At 54.4% G+C, this 16,379-nt stretch overlaps 1 protein-coding gene across 1 annotated transcript in view; it reads right to left on the bottom strand.

Moving 5' to 3' along the window:
- The window catches only part of ARHGEF10L (Rho guanine nucleotide exchange factor 10 like), a 207,266-nt gene extending 192,014 nt beyond the window's left edge, over positions 1 to 15,252 (bottom strand). Inside the window, exon 1 of the mRNA XM_089773156.1 lies at positions 14,975 to 15,252. The gene's annotated coding sequence lies outside the window, so the exon portion shown is untranslated. The remainder of the gene's footprint in view (positions 1 to 14,974) is intronic.
- Between the last annotated feature and the right edge of the window lie 1,127 nt (positions 15,253 to 16,379).

Here is a 16,379-nt window from a genome sequence, read left to right on the forward strand (position 1 = left end):
ACCAGTGGGTGAGGGAATAAGAGCGACAATTACTGTTGGTCTGACAGTTCAGCTTGTGTCTTGGACAAGACTCTCCCTTATGCCAAGGACCTCGGTCAGGAAGACCTAAAGTGCCTGGAAATCTGCCCCCACTCTCCCCCCAAGAATCCAGCTGGTGCAGAATTCTACCTGGTTCTGCTTCTGTAACAAGGATAATGACATGGCTGTTTTCTTCCCCCTCTGAGGCCTTGGGCCCCACTAGAAGCAGATCTTATGCAAAAGCAACCCTGAGACTGCTCTGATCTGCACTAGGGGCTTGGCAGGGCCCTGAACAACCCCAGAGTACAGAAAGTAAAAAAAGCATTTAAAGTCTTTACCCCCTGAGCGAGGCACACATCGCTGAGTTGTTGTACAAGGAGAGTTTCTCAGATGCCTAAGCCATTAAGGAGCAAAAGTCTTATTGGCTTTCAGTGATATTTATGCCCCTAAAACCTTTAGATGCTTTGAAAAAATTTCCCCGTACATATTATTTTATTGGAATTATGTCCGGTTCTGGAAAAGGCAGAGGCGATGCGCTGCCAGCCTCCTTCCTTTCCCCCCTGCCTCATGTGCCCCAGCTGGCCAGGAGAAAGCAGAGGCGTGTGCTGCCCCAGCCTCCCTCCCTCATGCTCTGGCCAGCCTGGGAAAGCCTGGGGTGATTCTCCAATTCCTACCCCAGGAGAGAAGCTGGTGGCAGGGCTGGGCCATGGGGGCATGGCACCTCCCTCCCCAGAAATTCACACACTCCTCTTCTCCAAGATCTAGAAGTACTCAGCCTGAGTGGAAAGAAGGGTTCTCCAGTAAGGTTATGAGGGTTACAAATAAATCAAACGGGCAGGTAAATGATGGGTTTGAAACGAGCTAAGAAAATCATAGACTCAGGTGGTTGGAAGGGTAAGATCATGTTCGGCTGGATGTCCTACCCTTGTAGTACGCGCTACGTTTGGCCGAGGCATCCTATCCTTATAGTATGTGCTGATCCCATTGGGAAAGTGCTAAGTGTTCCCGTGACTAACTGGGGAAGGTGGCTCCATTCTCCATGTGGATATAGGATGGCTCTCTAGAAAGAGAGGACCTAGGATCAGGGCTGAGCAGTCCAGAGAGAGGAACTTGGGGGGGGGGAGGGACAGCCAAGCCCAGGGAGGAGGCTTGAACTGATCTTTGTTAATTTTTCTATTCCACCTCCAGGAAAGGGGCTGAGTTTCAAATCTACACGCTACAAGGATTGTCTCAGAATGGGCTAGATACAGAACCCCCTTGTAGACCGATTAGAACCTACTTGCCAATACACCCTTTTCTCTCGTTCCAGGATTTCCTTATTTGACTGCTCAGCAGATGGTACTGAGGCAAATATTAAACTCCCAGCTCTGTCATGTCATTTGTAAGGCAGGTAAGATAAGATTATCTCTAAGTACTGCCATTGAGTGCTCTGCATTCGCTCGAAGGGCAGACAATTTCCAAAAATCAGCCTACTGCAGAGATCAATGGGATTTTAATTATTTCCGTTATGAAATACCAGCACGGCCACCAGACCAGACTTATAGCATCATTCACGTTAGACAATGGACGTGCTGGGGGAAATAGAAAAGGGAGAAGGAAAAGAAAGAGGAAAAGAAAACTGAGTGATTGTCAAAAGATAACATTCAGGCCTAAGGCCAGCATTATGAGATGTGGGTTCTAACTCCAACCCTCCCATCTACTCCAACCCTCCCATCTACTCCATTCCGTAAAAGGGATGCAAATTAAACACATCGCAATTGCAAATGAAGTGGGGATTTAAATCCCCCCCACTCCATTTGCATAAACATGGCTGCCGCTTTTTTCCGGCTCGGAGCTTTGCCGGAAAAAAGCGCTATTCTAGACGGGGATCTTTCGGAAAATAAAGCCTTTTCTGAAAGATCCCTTATTCCTCTTAAAATAAGGTATAAGGGATCTTTTGGAAAAGGCTTTATTTTCCGAAAGATCCCCATCTAGACTGGCGCTTTTTTCCGGCAAAGCTCCGAGCCGGAAAAAAGTGGCAGCCATGTTTATGCAAATGAAGCGGGGGGGATTTAAATCCCCGCTTCATTTGCAATTGCGATGTGTCTAATTTGCATCCCTTTTACGGAAAAGGCATGCAGTCTAGACACAGCCCTGGTGTCTCTCTTTCCATTAACTCAATGACACTCAGATCTCAGGGGTTAAGGAACCGATTTAACAATCAGCATTGTGGATTCATTTACTGTACTACTATTCACATTTAAACAGTGTGATGGGGAAATATTTCGTTTGTATACGATTCTCACTGCAAATACGTTAGCTGGTAACTTCACTGGTTAATAACATAGTAAAAGCATCCTGAATGGTTAATAATTAAACCACACAGGGCACGTCTACACTACAGCATTATTTCGAAATAACAAGGGGAGCGTCCACACAGCAAGCCCATGATTTCAAAATTATTTCAAAATAACAGGCTTCTTATTCTGGAGTAATAACCCCCCATTTCACGAGGAATAACGCCTATTTGAAAATGGCTGTTTCGGAATAGCGCCAGTGTGGACACCCCACTGCAGCTATTTCGAAATAGCTCCTCTCCAAGGCCGTTCAAAGGAATTACTCCCCAGTGCTTCCTGGGGCTTTAAATCAAGGTAGCACGTCTGCATTAGGGGAGCCTTCCTCAGAGTAGTTTCGAAGCTTCCCTGGAGTGTGAACTTGCTAATTGGATACAGTTATTTCAGGAGTTATTTTTCCGAAATAATTTATTTCGACATACCCTTGTATTGTAGACATATCCACAGTGTTTTAATAGCATGCACTGCAAAGAGTGGCAGCTAGAATTGCCAGGTGTCTGGTTTTCGCTGGGACAGTCCATTATTTGTGGCCCCTGTCCAGTAAAAAAAAAACAGAAAATACCGGACATGTAAAATGTCCGGTATTTTCTGTTTTTTTCGGACGGAAGGCCAGCGGGGCCATTCTTCCCCTGCCGTGTCTAGTGGGGAGTGAGGGAGGGGGGATTTGAAGGCACAGGGACCTTTTTCTTTTTTGCTGAACAAGTTTGGTAGTTTGGTCCCCCAGTGGGTTTTTTTTTCTCAACCAATTTTTTTCTCTCCATGTTCGGGATTTTTTTGTGAAAAACCCTAGTGGCAGCAGGCACACGAGGAGCCACTTACAGCGTGAGTATCACTGCCTTAACTACTCTTGCACCCCCATGCTTCAGTGGTGCTGTTCCTTCTTTCTGCAGATGTCAGAGAGACGGGAACCCGGTGCATCGTCCGTTTTTCTGTCGACTTTTCCAAAAAGTTCACCTTTCGTGAGGGGAAAAAAGCAGGTTTCACTCCCAATCACCCTGCAGACACAGATGCAAATTCTCTTCCTTCCTGGGCACCAATGACAGACCGGCTCATGGCATTAGAGTCAGTTCCATTGGCACTAACCCACCACTAGCAACCCAGCTACTGTCGCATCACCATGGCCACAGTCAGGAAGCACCAAGCCTGCACAGGGGTAACCAAGCCTGTAGTACCAGTGAGAAGACCAGAGATGGAAAGGAGCCTAGTAGATTCACCCATCCCAGCACCAGGGTGCAGAGCAGACAAAGAAAGAAGAGCCAACGGTCCGTGTCAGTCAGGGCAGCTTCACGGAAATCAATGGAGCAATGGCAACTGGTGCCAACTGAGGAGCTAGCCTGACATTGTTCCTGTGCCTCGGTTTCCCCTAATGGGCCCATTCCACCTTTGTAATGCACTTGGAGATCTGTGCTGTACCGTTGCTGAGTATGATGACTGGCTGCTAGAAAGTGAATGTTTCCTGTTTTGAATTAAGCCTTCCTGAAATAGCAGCTGCAGGCATTCCAGGGTTTCCACTAGCTTTCACTGAGCCAGCCCCGCGCCTCTTTCCCTCCCCCCCGCCTTCCCACCGTGCCAGCCAACAAGCCAGCATCCTCTTCAGCTTGAGCTGAGCTCCACCTGGACACACATTAGGGAGCACGACAGCTGGTCAAACAGGGGGACAGGAAACCCCAAACCAGTCCTATCCAGTCCGGCTGCCCATGCTGTCTGGACCAGGTTGTCCAGTGGGCCGTGTCTCCACTGGGATCTCTGGCACAGGTGTGGGGACCGTTTACCATTTGCAGGGACCGTTTATGCTAGTGCAGCAGGATTTGCGCCAGTACAACTTGCCCCCGTTGGAAACCAAAGAGAAACCGCCCCGGGTGCAAACTGGGATGCGTTTGTGCCTGCGTTCAAGGTCTGCGCGGCTACGGCTACACGGCAGCGCTATAGCTAGTCCGCGTCTTTTGGGTGCGCTCGTTATTCCGACGTCCTTGTAAACCTCATGGCATGAGGAGTAAGGGACGTTGGGGAAGAGCGATTTATTGCAAAGTAAGTGCTCTGTCGACAGCGCCACATTTCAAATTGAACTCAAAATAAGCGACACAGGTCGAGTAGCTTATTTCGAGCTCTGGGTGCAGTGTCAATGCCCCCTACTGGGGCGGCTCCCCTAGTGGCTGCAGTCCCTGGGCAGACATGGCCTTCTTGTCTCGTCGTGCGGCTGATTCAAGGTCCTTGGCTTGTACTTCCCTTCAAGGCAATGCATAGTCCCATCCCTGCCCAGCTGGAGCTCTGACCCCATTTCCTCCTCTCCCCTTCGCTCCCACCCCCTCTCCGCAGCCAGGCTAAGGATGTTAAAATGTGGTTAATTGACTAGTTCTGTGTTCCCCAACATGGCGCCCGCGGGGGCATTTGAATGCGCCCTCCAGGTGCTCGGGGCTGGCCTGGCCCCGGGCACATGACGCATGGTGAGCGCCGGCCCCGAGCGCGCGGTGCTTGGGGGGGAGGGAGCACTGGGCGCGCGGCGCTTGGAAGGGGGGGAGCGCCAGCCCCAGGCGCACGGCGCTTGGTGGGGGAGGGGCCGCCGGCCCTGGGTGCGCGGCGCTTGGCGGGGGGGGCGCCGGCCCCGGGCACACAGCTATGGGGGGGGCCCCGCCCCCGGGCATGCGGCTATGGGGGGGGGCCGCCCCCGGGCACCCGGTGGGCGAACGGCCACACCCCCTGGCGCCCAGCGGGCAAACGGCCACGCCCCCTGGCGCCCGACAACCTCAAAAGGTTGGGGACCACTGGACTAGTTGATAGACACTTTCGCATTTCACCTTTGAAATGTACAAGAGCCCCTGCTGGAGCTCTTGTACATTTCAAAGGAGGAATGCGGAACTCCTAGTACAGAGCCAGTGGGAAGTCCTGCTGACTCTGGGTGCCTGCTTTGAAAAGCCATGGAGCCCGGGGTCAGTGGGGGACTCTGAGTCCATGCTATGCTGCATGCCGCTAGGAGCCTGGGGTCAGCCGAGCACTCCCGAGCTGATCCCGGGCTCTGCTCAGCACTTCCCCGGAACCTGGCCTGGAACCCGCCGTGGAGGCAGCGTTTCAAAGGGGCAGTGGAGCCCGGAGTCAGCTGGGGACCCCCTAGCTGATCCTGGGCTCTGCGCAGCATTTCCCCAGAACCTGGGGACAGCTGGGTATTCCTACTGATCCTGGGTTCTGGGGAAATGTCGCGGGGAACCCGGGGTCAGCTGGGAGTCAGCTGGGAGTCCCCGGTTGACCCCAGGCTCCACAACAGCTGCCCCTTTGAAACACTGCCTTGGGTTTCAAAGCGGCGCAGCTGTGCAGTGCTACCACTTTGAAGTACCCCCTGCCCCCCCCCCACTTTTGCTGCCTCTATCTCATAGAGGCACCGGGGGAAGGGGGGAGAAATCGACTAGTCGATTAGTCAAAAGACTATCCGATAAGCAAATGCTTATTGGATAGTCGACTAGTCTTTAACACCACTAATCCAGCCTGCTCCCCATGCCTAGATCCCTGCTTTCTCTCTCCCCTTCCTCACCGCCCCTCTCAGTCCCCAGACCCGCCCATCTCTGCTCTGCTGTCCCTCGACTAGCTTGTCTTTGTAACTCGAGAGCTTGGGGCTTGTCAGCAGAAGCTGGCTCACAGTGGGCCTGGCCCTGGGGATGGGGTAGAAGATGCCTGGAAGGGCCAGCCTGCAGAGCAGTGCCTGTCGCCAGTCATCCCAGCCGTGCATCCCTGGGGCTGATCTGCAGGGGAAGGCTGGCTGGCAACCCAGGGCGTGGCTGAAGGGTGCCCAAAGCCCACCTAGAGCAAAGACTGATGGAGGAGGAGGGCTGGAGTGGTTGGTCCAGAAACGCTTCTTATTCTGAAACGTGCTCCAAACCCTCCTTGCAGCTTCCCTTCCTCCCCTTGGCCCTTGAGGGATAAGCCGCCTAGATCACCTCCCACGTTCTGCAGAGACAGTCTCCTGCCAGCGGGGCCAGGAGGAGTTGGCCACAGAAGAGACAGCCCCCATGGGGGAAAGGGCTAGCAGGCAGGCAGGCGCTCTGCGGGGAATGCATTTCGCTCAGCCAGGAGAGGGGTTGCCAGGTTCCAAAGGCGCTCACATCCAGCGCCCGCCGGCCAGCGGGGGGGGGGGAGGGCTGAGAGAGCACGTGGGGTTCCTGGGGGCTCAGAGAGACCAACCCGGCACCCATCATTGAAAATGAAGCTCCAAGCCTGCTGCTGATCCAGGGCTGGTTTCAGTGCAGTTGTAACCCCGTGGGGGGGGGGGGCTGCGTATGCCTGGTCTGGGCTTTCCTGGCCAGTCCCATCTCTGCCCGTCACCAGAGGCTGCTGGAAATGACCCTCCCGGCTCTCTCAGGGGCGAGGCGGTTGCTGTCCCCCTGCATTGTCAGCTGCCGACCCGTCACACCCAGCACTCCACCCGCCAGGCCTCTGTCGTAAGAAGGAATTTCATGGTGCCGCCTCCACCCAGGTTGGCTTATAAAAGAACAATTCACCCATTGTTTCGTTGGGAACCAGATAAGCCAGACGGACAGCCCCAGTGACATGGAACGGCCCTTGGGAGGCCATGACAGCAACACCCTAGGCAGGGCCGGATGATCTGCTGGAGCTGGTAGCCTGCCTCTTGTTCCTACTGTCGAGGGCCCCGAATCGGCAATCAGATCCACGCAAGGAAACCCCAAAGGCCCCCCGGCATCCCATGGGAGGCAACAGATTCTAGCCATGTGTGTGTACGGTTCTAGCCACACGGCTCCTATGGCGCGAATGGGGCCCGTCAGGGGCGGCCTGAGACGAGCTGCCGGCAACTGGCGCCCTAGGCGGAATGCGCGATCGGCGCCCCCGCATCTAAAGCCCTCAGTGGCGGTGCATCATTGGGCTCCCCGTTTAACGCGGCGCCCTAGGCGACTGCCGAGTCTGCCCCGGGGCCAGTAACGCTCCAATACTGTCCCACAGGGTTGTCAGCCCTAGGGATTTCACAAGAACAGCCTGACTGGGTCAGACCAAAGGTCCGTCAAGCCCAGTGTCTTGCCTTTGCCAGTTGCCTCAGAGGGCGTGGACAGAACAGGCAATCATCAAGTGATCCCTCCCCTGTCACCCATTTCCAGCCGCTGACAAACAGAAGCTAGAGACACCGGCCCTGTTTACCCTGGCTAATAGTCATCAATAGACCTATTCTCCATACATTTCTAGTTCTTTTGAAACCTGTTATAGTCTGGGCTTTCACAACATCCTCTGGCAAGGAGTTCCACAGGTTGACCGTGTGTGGTGTGAAAAAGATCCTTCCTTTTTTTGTTTGTTTTAAACCTGCTGCCTATTAATTTTATCTGGTGACCTCTAGTTCCTGTGTTATGAGAAGGAGTAAATAATACTTCCTCATCTACTTTCTCCACACCTGCCATAATTTTATAGACCTCTATCGTAGTGTCCCCTCCTCCTCTATTCCTAGCTAAAACACCCAGTTTTATTAGGCTGTCATCACAAGGCAGCTGTTCCAGACCCCTAATAATTTTTGATGCCCTTTTCTGAACTTTTCCTATTCTAACGTATCTTTTTTGAGATGAAGCGACCACATCGGCACACAGTATTCAAGATGTGGGCGTACCATGGATTTACACAGAGGCAATGTGATATTTGGTTTTATTTTTATCCCTTTCTTAATGATTCTCAACATTCTGTTTGCTTTGGCGGCTGCTGCGGATTGAGTGGATGCAAATCTCAGGGATGGTATTGGCTGTTTTTACAACTGCTCTAGCTCCTGGTGTCAGGTGACAGCAAGAAAGAAAAGGGACATTTTTAGATTTTGGGGCTGCAGAGAAAAGCTTGAAAATGTGACTCCCGAAAGATTCAAAAGACACAAAGGGGAAAAAAATCCAACTTTATTACTTTTTTAAAATCGTATGATTTTAGGATTCTGCCTTATGATTTTTGTCACTTTAAAACTTTTCTCTGCAACCAGGAGGGCTGGAAACTTCCTACTTTTGTAATGAAATAAAAGAATGTTGCCTAATCGTATACATGCATCTGATTAAGTGGGTCTTTGCCCACTAAAGCTTATGCTCCAATCAATCTCGTCTCGTCTCCTCGTCGCTTTTGCAGATCCAGGCTAACGCGGCTACTCCTCTGATACTTGCCTAATCATCTGACTCCAGCTGCTGGGTCTTTGTTCATAAGTAACAATCCTCCCTTTTCTGCTGCTCTGTTCATCTGTAGATCTCCAAGCACTTTACAAAAGGATTTTACTGGCAGGGGAAAGCAGCTTGTCCAAGGTCACCCAGTAGCAGAACAAGGAATGGTCTACACTAGGGAGTCATTTCGAAATAACTACCCTTATTTTGAAATAATCAGCAGAGCGTCCACACTACCACGCCCGCTATTTCGAAACAAGGAGCTGATTATTTCAAACTAATAACTCCTGCTTTCCTTGAAGAACAAGCTATTTCGAATTACAGGTCGGACCTCCCCGGTCCAGCACCCTGGGGACTCGAATGGTCCCAAACAATGGAGTTTGCTGGACAAGGGGAGGTTAAGGCTCTCTACACAGCTGTAGGCTCTGCCTACCGTTGGGCTGCACTTCCTGCTGCTGCCTCCACCATGCCAGGCCTGGCTGCGACTGCTCCTTGCCACCAGCCCTGGCCAGCTGTGCTCTCCCCGCGCTGGCCCCACTGAAGCTGGGCTCCCCACCACCAGCCCAGACTGGGTTAGGATTCTGAGCCTGGCCAGCCGGGGCTCTCGGGTCCAGCAATATCTATGATCCTGCCAGACCACAGATGTTGCCGGACCAGAGAGTCCTAGAGGTTCGAGGTTCAACCTGTAGTTATTTCGGGAGTTCTTATTGCAAAATAATATCCTAGTGCAGCCACGGCCCTACAGACCAGTCCAAAGTGCTAGCCACTCGTTCGTGCCTCTCACACAGCAAACATCTCACGGCTCCCGATAAAATAACAGCAGGGCCGGTCCTAACCAATTGGCGGCCCCGGGCGACTGCCTGGCTCACCTGTAGGAGTGCCAGATGGTTTAAAAAAAAACACCGGACAAAAATTTGTTAAGCAAAAAAAAAGGGGGGGGGGGGGTTGGAGAGTAACCAAAGAAACCTGGGGGGAGGATTCAGGAGGTCGGGCCGAAATGCAGTCACGGCCTGCCCCTAAGACTGGCTCTGTCGGCGGCCCCTTGAAAATGGAGGCCCCGGGAGACCATCCGGCTCGCCCACCCCTAAGACGGGCTCTGAATGACAGGAGCTGACATTGCTGGCACGTGAGAGGCAGACAGACAGGAATGGAGGGGGGATTCTTTTTATTCACACAAATTAATCACATGCCCGCCGGGATTGAAATGACAACGCTGTTCTACTCTCTCCGTGCGAACAGCAGCCGCCTGTCCAAGGAAACCTCCGTCAGCCTGTCTAGCTGCACGATGGGGTCAAGCAACATCCGGCCTCCCAGCGCTTGATAACAGTAATCCCCAGTCGTTTTGAGTCGGATCCAGGCAGACCCCGCAGAGAGACTGGCTTGGGCCCGTGTCCTTGAGTTTGTTTTTTTCCTCATCCCGGGGCTATGTCTACATGAGAAGTTTTCGCGGCAGAAAATATGCTAATGAGAGACTCATTAGCATAAGTCGTGACATCATTAGCATATTTTTCTGTTGTTTCTTCTTGCGCAAGGGCTTTTTGCGCAAAAAGAAGCAGTGTGGATGGGGGGGCGGTTTTGCACAAAACCCCCCATCTTGAGCAAGATCCTTATGCCTGACCCCTTGTGTAAAAAGAAAAGCCAGAAAATATGCTAATGAAGTTGTGACTTATGCTAATGAGTCCCTCATTAGCATATTTTCTGCCACAAAAACGTGTTGTGTAGATGTAGCCCCTGAGATGGAAGAACATGGAGGATGCCACGGTGAGCCCCAGGAGACGTGTTTAACGAGGCAGGGAAGGGCTAAGCCTGGAACCAGAGCACAGAGGACTCACACCAAAGGGCTGATCCCTGGAGACAGGGCCGGCCCTACCATGAGGTGAACTGAGGCGGCCGCCTCAGGTGCCAGACCGTGGGGGGCGCCACTAGGACCCAGAGGGTAGAAAATTGTGTCTGCTGCTGGTAGGGTTACCAGGTAGCTTCAGAAAAAACACCGGACACACTTGATGGGAGTGGGAGGGGGAAGGGACCAGCTGGGAGGGGAGCAGGGCTGGCCGGGAGGAGTGGGGGATGGGAAGCAGGGCTGGCGGGGTAGAGGAGTCGGAGACAGCGGGGCTGACAGATCGGGGCGGGGTATTGGGGGGAGCGGGGCTGGCCGGCGAGATCGGGGCGGGGTGTTGGGGGGAGCGGGGCTGGCCGGGGAGATCGGGGCGGGGTGTTGGGGGGAGCGGGGCTGGCCGGGGGAGATCGGGGCGGGGTGTTGGGGGGAGCGGGGCTGGCCGGGGGAGATTGGGGCGGGGTGTTGGGGGGAGCGGGGCTGGCCGGGGAGATCGGGGCGGGGTGTTGGGGGGAGGGGCGGGGCGGGGCTGGCCGGGGGAGATCGGGGCAGGGGCTTGGGGGGGGGGGGTGTGGGGGGGGGAGCGGGGCTGGCCGGGAGAGATTGGGGCGGGGTGTTGGGGGGAGCGGGGCTGGCCGGGGGAGATTGGGGCGGGGTGTTGGGGGGAGCGGGGCTGGCCGGGGAGATTGGGGCGGGGTGTTGGGGGGAGCGGGGCTGGCCGGGGAGATCGGGGCGGGGTGTTGGGGGGAGCGGGGCTGGCCGGGGAGATCGGGGCGGGGTGTTGGGGGGAGCGGGGCTGGCCGGGGAGATTGGGGCGGGGTATTGGGGGGTGCGGGGCTGGCCGGGGGAGATCGGGGCGGGGTATTGGGGGGAGCGGGGCTGGCCGGGGGAGATTGGGGCAGGGTGTTGGGGGGAGCGGGGCTGGCCGGGGAGATCGGGGCGGGGTATTGGGGGGAGCATGGCTGGCCGGGGAGATCGGGAGGTGGAGAACTGGCTGGCAGGTAGCAGGGCTGGCCGGGAGGGGGTCTGGGCGAGTGTGGGGGAGAGAATCGGCTGGTGGGGAGCAGGACTGACCCGGGCACTTGCAGATCCCAGGGGCTGCCCGTCCCGCGCACGGTCCAGGCAAAGCGCGATTGAGTCCGGCTACGGCTCCACAACACGCCTGACCAGCGCTCGGGGGCACGGACGGGGCTTCTCCTCCTCCCCAAGGCATCACTCCTACGTCAGATGCAACCAGAGGCTCCCAGCGCCGATCGCGCCCCGCCTCCCAGCCACTCCCCCGCCCCCGCCAGGCTTCCATGGGGTGTCCAGCCGGAACACCAGAAAACCATTGCACATGTCCGGTATTTTCTGAATTTTTTGACTTGACAGAGGGCCCAAAAACTGGGCTGTCCGGTTGAATACCGGACACCTGGCAGCCCTACCTGCTGGTGCAGACGTATTCTCTCTGCTCTAGATGCACAGAGATGGGGGAGTGCTGTGCTGGAGGAAGGAGGGCACAAGTGACCTTTCAAAGTTTTGGCCCAAGCGAGGGGCCATGGGGGTGTCATGTGAGCTCCCCGCCTCAGGTGCCAAAATGTTGTGGGCCCGCCCTGCCTGGAGAAAACCTTGGAACACGGCCCCGGGCTGCTCTCCCTTCTCTCATTGTCTCCCGCACTTGCCTTTCCCCGGAGATGAACTTTTCCTCTGCCCTCTGGTTCTGTTTCCACTTCCTTGTGGCAGGGAACCGGGCCAGGAAAGAAGGCAAGCGGGTACCTGCCTTCCGCCCCTCCTGCCCATGACTCAGGGCCCGTCACATTGCACCGTTGCAACGACATGTCGTGAGCTCAGCTCCACCCTGTTCCCTGGCAGGTTACCCCGCGCCCGACAGGGCCTTCTGCCAACGGAGCACGACTCCTTCCCGCACTCCGGCCGGCTTCAGAGTGACGCCTCGTCGGGGCGGCCAGCGCTCCATTTGTACCCAAAGCAGGGCCAGGGCCCCAGACTTTTTTTTTTTTTTTTTACATTCAGAATTGATGCGGCCAGCCCACGTACGCCAGGGCTGCCTCATAGGTGGCAGAGCTCAGCCCTGGCACAAAAGCAGCACCAATTCAGTTCTATTTTGGAACTAATTAAAGGAGATTTCAGCACCGTGATCTCTGAGCCCAGCTCATTTCGGGGGTTCGGTCTGTTGGACAGCCGGGCTTGGCCAGGGCCCAAGCTCTGAAACTAAGTTCCTTCTAAGCTGCATAGCTACCTGTTAATTCCTGCACACGGCCGATTCGCCTCCCTCCAGGAGCTCAAGGCTGCAGCGGGAGAAATGCCCTGAGGCTGCTGCAGCTGGCGGGAGGGCCCACCGTCCCCAAACCAGAGCTGCCACGACCAGGGGAGAAGCACCTCTTCCCACTGGCCCTGAGAGAGCTTCCCTGGCTCCCCCCTCCGGCCTAGCCTGGACTTGCCCCAGCTGGGGGACAGGTGCCCACAGGTATAAAACTATGGTACGCCCACATCTTGAATACTGTGTACAGATGTGGTCTCCTCACCTCAAAAAAGATATTTCGGCTTTGGAAAGGGTTCAGAAAAGGGCAACTAAAATGATTAGGAATTTGGAACCGGTCCCATATGAGGAGAGGTTAAAACGACTGGGACTTTTCAGTTTAGAAAAGAGGAGACTGAGGGGGATATGATAGAGGGCTATAAAATCATGAGTGGTGTGGAGAGGGCGAATAAAGAAAAGTTATTTATTAGTTCCCTAAATAGAAGAACTAGAGGACACCTAATGAAATTAATGGGTAGCAGGTTTTAAAACTAAATAAAAGAAAGTTCTTCTTCACACAGCGCGTAGTCAACCTGTGGAACTCCTAGCCAGAGGAGGCTGTGAAGGCTAGGACTAGAACAGAGTTTTAAAGAGAAGCTAGATAATTTCATGGAGGTTAGGTCCATAAAAGGCTATTAGCCAGGGGATAAAATGGTGTCCTTGGCCCCTGTTTGTCAGAGGCTGGAGAGAGATGGCAGGAGACAAATTGCTTGATCATTGTATTCGGTCCACCCTCTCTGGGGCACCTGGTGCTGGCCACTGTCGGTAGACAGGATACTGGGCTAGATGGACCTTTGGTCTGACCCAATACGGCCGTTCTTATGTTATGTTCTTATGTGCCTCCTCTTCAGCCTACTGGAGCTCCAGGCCCCAAGCTGCTGTGGTGAGAAAGGGCTGGGGGAGAGGGAGAGTCCTCTCAGGGCAGCTGACACCCCAAATCTTTCATCCCTAGTCTCTCCCCAAAACCCTCACCCACCCCCTCAGCCAGAGCCCTCTCCCTGCACTCCAACCTTCTGTCCCAACCCTGAGCCCCCTCCTGCACCCCAACCCCCTGGTCCCATCCCTGCCCCACCCTGCCCACGTGCGGAATGACTTTGCACGGAATGCGCACCAGCACGGAAGAGACGTCTCAACAGAGCACGATTCCTTATTGCCCTTCCTCCTCATCGGTGCACAGAACAAAAGTCATTCCGCACACGGACATAAGAAACTGCTTCTGTAACCCGGCAAGCAGGAAGGGTCTCAGCCGTGTCTCCGTGGCGTGCTTTAGCCCCACTCCCCACATGGGCCAGCCTCATGTCTTTGCGGCTGTGTGGACATACCCATAGCTACCCTGGAGCAAAACGAGGCCTCGGCGCCAGGGAACACATCTGCCCTTAGGAGAACACAGCCTGGAGTCAGCTCCAGGGGTTCTTGGCTCCCTCTCAGCGCAATTTCCTCCCCTCTTCTCCTCACACTTGGAGTCACTCGCCCTGGGCAAAGAGCAGAGGAGAATCGGTTTGTCTGCATGCTCCTCCCAGTCACGGCTGGGTTCTCACGAGCTCCTGCTCCCCTCTCCTCACAGTAATAGGGCAGCAGACTCCCCAGGGAAACCTCCTTGCTCCTTGTCTCGCTCCCTGAGGCAGCAGGGCCGGAAGGGGCTGTCAAAGGGACGAAGGGGAAAGTGCCTCGCAGGGCTGAAGACAAAGTCTCCTAGACACCTAAGAAGCCGCAGTGACCAGCTCTAAAAGCTCAAGCTACCGCCCCAAGAGCAGGGCATGATCAGGCCTGAGGTAAGTTTAATGTTTGCAGGGGAGGCAGAACAGTCTGCGTGAATGGGGTTATTTTTACCAGCCCAAGCACTGGTATAATGGTGACTAACCAGGGATATAGCTTAGGAAAGACACAGGAAGGACAGTGAGGACTAGTGGATAACTCACAGATTGGAGGCCTAGGTTTTATTCCCAGCTCTGCCACAGACCTGCTGGGTGACCTTGGGCAAGTCACTGCCCCACTATGTGCCTCAGTTTCCCCCAATCTGTAAAGTAGAACTAGGGATCCTGACCTCCTGTGTAAAGCCCTTTGACATGCTAATACCACTTAGGAAGGGTGGGCGTTATTATACTGTGTAGCTAGGCCAACGGGACTCAGGCTAGTTAGAAAGATACAATTTCCAAACGAAGACCAAGCATTTAACAGGTTAAAAAAAATCCCAGCTGTGGAATCCGAAGAGGAACCAGCTTCCCACAGGAGGTTCCCGCGCACCCATCCTTTGATCCACCAGCCAAACCACCTCAGCCCAGATCTGATCAAGATCCTATCAGTAGCACAACACACTCAGCTCGGCGCAGTGCCGAGGATCCCCTCCGCCTGGGAAGACAGACACTAAAAATCTTACTTGGCTCCTTTCCAATGCTCTGCTCGCCCCTCCCGAAAACGAGCCCTCGGGTGCAGCAACGCCGATTTCGCTCCCGTGGACGAGTCCGATTTGAGGTCTCCAATGTCTCGGCTCTCCCTTCCAGTGCAAGGACTGTCTCGCAGGAGTCTGGAAATTCATCAGACACTTGCAGGAGGAGGAGAGAACCAACAGGTATCAGCGTTCCCTGTCTGGAGTGACGGCTACCGGCTCAGTTTGGGCTGGGCCTCTGAGTCAGCCAGTGAATGAAAGTCTGGAATTAAAAGCTGTCCTGCTGCCAGCTTAGAGGCGGGGATCCTTCCTTCGTTGTGCTGCAGAACCCCGGTCCGGAGTGCAGTGCATCTCGGCCCCAGGGGGTATCTCCCTCTTCCGTACCTGTTAGCAGCACAGAAGGCCGTTTGCGGAGGAGAAATAACCCGGGTTTCCTTCATCAAGAAGAGCCCCCCCCCACACACGCACATACACTAATATTTAAAACCCCCGTTGCTGCTTGAAGCCGGGCATTGCCCTGGGCAAGAGGTGAGAGCCAGCCACACTGTTCAAAGGCAGCCTATGTTCTTGAAAGCACCGGTTATCTGGGGCACTTCAGTGACTGGGAGCTCTCTCCTCCCAGGCTTGCTACCCTGAGTGGGGTAGTCTCAGCGACCAGTTCATGGACCACTCCAGTACCTGTGAGCTCCTTAGTGATAGAAATGTAGCCATGTTAGTCTGGTGTAGCTGAAACAAAAGACAGGACAGAAAATTGTCACAACCATATATACCAAATTTCAGAATAGAAGGGGGATGGAGGCAGGGGAAGGGGGGAGGTAAATGTTCTGTTCTGAAATGTGATTTGTCCTTTTCATATGTGTTCATTTTTTTTTATTGTATCCTTTGGTATATATGGGTGTGACAATTTTCTTTCACTATTTGATCTGAGGAAGTGGGTCTGGCCCACGAAAGCTCATCACCTAATAAACCATCTTGTTAGTCTTTAAAGTGCTGCATAGTCCTGTCTTTTGTGAGCTCCTTGGTACAGTTTAGGAAGGCAGCAAGCCAGTCTGAGGGTATGTCTACACTACAAAGTTAATTCGAACTAACAGTCGTTAGTTCGAATTAACTTTGATAGGCGCTACACATACAAACTGCTAGTTCGAACTTAATTCAAACTAGCGGAGCGCTTAATTCGAACCAGGTAAACCTCATTCTACGAGGACTAACACCTAGTTCGAATTAAGCAGTTCGAATTAAGGGCTGTGTAGCCCCTTAATTCGAACTAGTGGGAGGCTAGTCCTCCCCAGCTTTCCTGGTGGCCACTCTGGGCACCACCAGGGAAACTCGTCTGCCCCCCTCCTGGCCCCGGAGCCCTTAAAGGGGCACGGGCTGGCTACGGTGCCCGTGCCAGGTG

This window comes from Pelodiscus sinensis, chromosome 24 (assembly GCF_052426305.1).
Source record: "Pelodiscus sinensis isolate ZL-2025 chromosome 24, ASM5242630v1, whole genome shotgun sequence".
In the NCBI taxonomy this organism is placed as follows: domain Eukaryota; kingdom Metazoa; phylum Chordata; order Testudines; family Trionychidae; genus Pelodiscus; species Pelodiscus sinensis.